Here is a 4768-nt window from a genome sequence, read left to right as displayed (position 1 = left end):
TGGAAAGAATTGTCCTTGTAGCATACCATTTTGCTCTTCCACTAGAACTGTCCAATGTTCACAATGTGTTCCACGTTTCAATGCTTCGACGATATCTTTGAGATCCAGAACATGTTGTCAATTATGAGAACCTCAAAGTTCAAGAAAATCTCTCTTATGAAAAGCAACCAGTGCAGATTCTCGATCATCGTGATCAAATTCTCTGAAACAAGACTATACCTCTTGTCAAGGTTTTATGGCAAAATCATCGTGTCGAGGAAGCTATGTGGGAAACAGAAAGTCAAATGCAAGCCAAATACCCATACCTTTTCGAAAACCAAGGTATGTCAAGTTTGAGGACAAACTTCTATTTAGAATAGGAGAAATGTGACAACCTAAGATAAATATCACATATATATATATATATATATATTTGGAATGGTGAATAAAATGAAATGTTAATAATAATAATAATAATAATAATAATAATAAAAAATAAATAAATATATAAAAACGGATATATACGGTCTGTCACCACCCTTACACATAGGGTGGTGAATGTGCCTAGTTAGATAAGTCCTTGGATAAGTAATAATAGGGATGAAGCAAGTGGCAAGTCTTGTTGGGTGACACGTGGTGGCAAATTCACCATGACTGTGCAAATTTCCCCCTATAAATAGAGAGAGTTGCCAAGCTCCGAAAAGCAACTAAAAAAAAAAAGAAATACATAGATTCAAACAAGTGCAGTATACTAGTGAGCAATAATAGGGAAGTAAAGGCTAAGAGTCGATAATAAGATGAGTAATATTATACCCTAAGTTACCATAATATATTTTACGAATGTTTTAAGTTACCATGAATTATTTTATATAATTTATGTTTTATGGTTATATTAATGTTTCAATTACGTGGAATTTTTTGAACTTTATTTGCTTAAATTGAAACCCATTGATATGTTTGTTTGAATTTTATGAAATATTTGACAATGATTTTATGAACATTTGTTTTGAATAAGTATCACCATGGAGGTCCATGCCTTAAGGGACTTAAATAATTACTGGCCCTCTGAATTGTCACTTTAGTGACCCTTTGACAGTCCCATGCCTTGGGGGACTTAAATAATCTTTGGCCCTTTGATTAGTCACTTTGTGACCCTCTGTCTGTCATGGATCCATTGACCCTCTGATTTGTTCTGTACCATGGTTATAATCATTTTATATAATTTTGTGTTATATGTCTATTATGAAAAATAATTTATTCAAACTAAATTATTCATCATTTAGCCTAAATAATTATCCATGGTGATTTTATACCCTCATGCTCTCAGTATAATATTTCTCACTCTGCCATGTGCTTATAGCTGTTAAAACCCCTTTCAGGTGAAGACATTTAAGGAATTATGGTTTTTACCCTGTGGATCAGAACTTCAAATTTGATATGGATATCATGTTTTTTTTTTTTTTTTTCTTGTAGTCATCATCCAACTAATGTTATATCATAAATAAAAATTTCCATGTACGCTTCGGATATTAATCTACCCCTTTTATTTTATTTCGCTGCGTTATTCAAATTAATTACTTGGAATTACTCTATGGGATTTTAGGATAGCTCGATCCAACCTTGGTCATCGGGATGTGTCGTGACACAAATCAAGGCCCAAAACTTACTAAAACATGGTGAATGAGAAAATTCTAAGTTCAAACCAAAATCATAACTTTCAACCTAATCCCAATTTTTCATTCATAAAATCAAAACTTGAAATGGAAGAGGACAAACAAAATTTATGCATATGGGAGTCCTATGTTTCAAAAATCCATGAAATTCCTTCATCAACGTCAAACTCATGCAAGAACAAGTGAATAATTATGAAAGATGTCATGTGTGACAAGGTTTTAAGCTATTTCTTACAATTTCCCTCTTTAGGGTTTATAACTTGACATATACTACTTCATTCCCTACTTTTACTCAAACTCTCCATTCTCATGTGTAATTTAACTCAAGTTTAACATTCTAGAGAAAATTTCTTACCTTCTATGGTTGATTTGGTAAAGTTGCTCCAATCTCCCTTCTTTATCCTTTCCTTATCCTCTTTTCCTTCTTATTCTCTAAGGCTCTAGAATGCTCTCTCTTTCTCTCTCTTAAATTATATCTCTCATTCTCATTGAGTTCAAATATATAAAAAAAAATATATCTTTAATTTGTCTTAATCATTTTTAATTAGTGTAAAACTTAAATTAGATTAATCCATATTATAGCCTAATCTAGCTCAGCCCAACTTTACTCATGAAGATGAATTAGGCTCTAATCACCTAGGCCAACATTCAATTTTAAGCTTATGGTTTGACAATTCAGATAGATCTTTTCACATTTTAACCTATCTGTCAATCAAAACATAATTCAAATAGCACATGGCACATACTTAACACACATATATGCATATAACTCACATATAAACACATGATTAAGGTAAACCCCAAAAATAACGGCTAATTAAGGAGGTGGGTGTTACACATCATCTTCCGTATGCCTAGTTGCCAAGCTCATCTCACTTTGAAAGAGGTCTAACTAACTGCAAACAAAACAAATGTGAGCTCCCAGGCGGTGCTTTGTCGGAAAACCCTTCCGACGTTCAAGTTAGCTTTCTTAAAGAAGAAGAGAGAATACAGAATGCTAGAGAAAAAGAGAAAGAGAGAGAGAGAAGTGCTAAATTTTGCTTACCGATCTAGAGTCTGGTCGCGTCCCTTATCTAGGCTGGCCATGTAGCCCCAGATTGTGCGCTTATTACCTCTGTCATCCTTGGTTGGATGCGTGGCTGTACTTCCCTCTCTATTCTTCACATGTGTATGCGTTAACACTGCCAAACAGTATGGGCCAAACCGCCAAACGGTATTAACACGTGCTCAGAGTGGATTCCTCTTCTTTTGCCATTAGATTGCATGGAATGCCTCAATCGAACGATCACTTGCAGCACGAACAGAATGCTAGCAAAGGATGTCTTTGTGCGGAGTTGAATCATGCCGGCTCCCAAGTCAGTTTCGTGCTCAGGCAATACCTCAACCGTGCTACACTCTTAGACTAGTTGGTCTTGGCATGTCAGCCATCATCTCTGCTATAGACCACAGCCCCTTTGCACATCTTGCTCGGTCCTTGTATTTGGCCCACCCCACGCCTAGTTTGACCCATTCTTGCAGTCCAGTGCGGGCGTGGCCCAAAGCAGAAAATATCGTTGACATGTAAAGGGTTGAGGCGTTACAAATGGTATCAGAGCCAACTCTTCGAAGTACCGAGTGTGGGCCCCTAGCGTCTCTCTGTGCATATGAACGGCTTGCGAACTGGCACACTACTGTATGGGAACGTGCAGCCTTAAAGGGGATGGATTGTAAGGTCCTAGTATCCCACATCAGGAATGGAATGAGAGTTCCTAGGCTGTAAAAGTAAAAACTTGGACCTTTATATAGCATCGAGACCTTTTCCCGAATGGTGAAATCTCTAGCAGAACTTCCCAGTTAAGCGTGCTTAGGCTGGAGTAGTTTTGGGATGGGTGACCCACTGGGAAGAACAAATCTATGTAGGTGTGGCCCAAAGCGGACAATGTCAATGACATGTGAAGGGTTGGGGCGTTACACCAGCATGGCCCTTTTTAATGTGATGCCTAAGACCGCAAAAGTCTAGCTCGGCTCAACACCATGTCCGTGTTGGTTAACTCGGCCCAGCACCACATTTCATACTGGTTTGGCTCAGCCCAACGCCACGTTTCGTGCTGGTTTGACTTGGCCCAATACCACATTATGCGTTGGTTTAACTCGGCCCATTGTTCAGCACAAATCTCCCTCTCAAAAATCACTTAATATATTCTTGTCATGATTTGGAGCAATATTGATCCATATTTCTTGGTGCATGTCTTAGGATTACATGTTGAATCAAAATTGTGGCAATGTGGTAAAGCAATTCATGCATATTGCATTGTTAGAATCCATTCAAGATTTGTACCTCTTTTCCCTCCTATACTTGTTTTTAAAATGGGCTTGTATAATTTATTACGAAAGTATTCAAGCACAAGATTCTCACTTTTAGTAGCATATGTGAGAGATAGTAGCTAAGAAATTTTAACTAAATTTTCTTTTTTTAAGGATTTTATATAATAATAATAACATATGTGACCACTATTTTTTGTTTCTCTCTTGTATGTAATTGTTCGATTTTGATTTTCAATTAGGCTTTGCTTATTATGAAAAAGACATTATTTTGATTATTTGGATATTGTAGATTAGTTCACTACGCCAAAACAGGGTATTAACAGCGGTTTTTTTAACGGCGATTTTCGTTACCGCCGTTAAAGATACTATTAACGGCGGTAACGAAACCGCTGTTAATACCGCCGTTAATGTTTTTTAACCTGCGGTTTCGTTACCGCCGTTAAAAAAATCGTTGCTAAAATATCTTTAACAGCGGTAATGAAACCGCTGTTAAAAAAACTGCCACTAAAGCCCTCTTTTAACGGCGGTAACAAAACCGCCGCTAAAGCCCTCTCATTACCGCCGTTAATGATGGCGGTCTTTGCCGGCAGAGCTCCGGCGGAACTCCAGCGAGTGGTGACCACGCGCGGCTAGAGGTTGAACATGACCATCTACAATAAAACAAAAGTAATGTTTAAATATTTATTTAGGGAATATATTTCATATAAAGTGGCTGTGGTGGAGAGGTTGGCATGCGTGGATTAGAGGTTAAGGGTTTTGAGAGCTGGGAGGTGCAAGAAGAGAGAATTACTTTTTTAAAAATTTGAACCTAT

Source organism: Camellia sinensis, chromosome 14, assembly GCF_055761805.1.
Source record: "Camellia sinensis isolate YWXY chromosome 14, ASM5576180v1, whole genome shotgun sequence".
Taxonomy (NCBI): domain Eukaryota; kingdom Viridiplantae; phylum Streptophyta; class Magnoliopsida; order Ericales; family Theaceae; genus Camellia; species Camellia sinensis.
The sequence above is the reverse complement of the archived record's forward strand: the minus strand, read 5'-3'. Positions refer to the sequence as shown.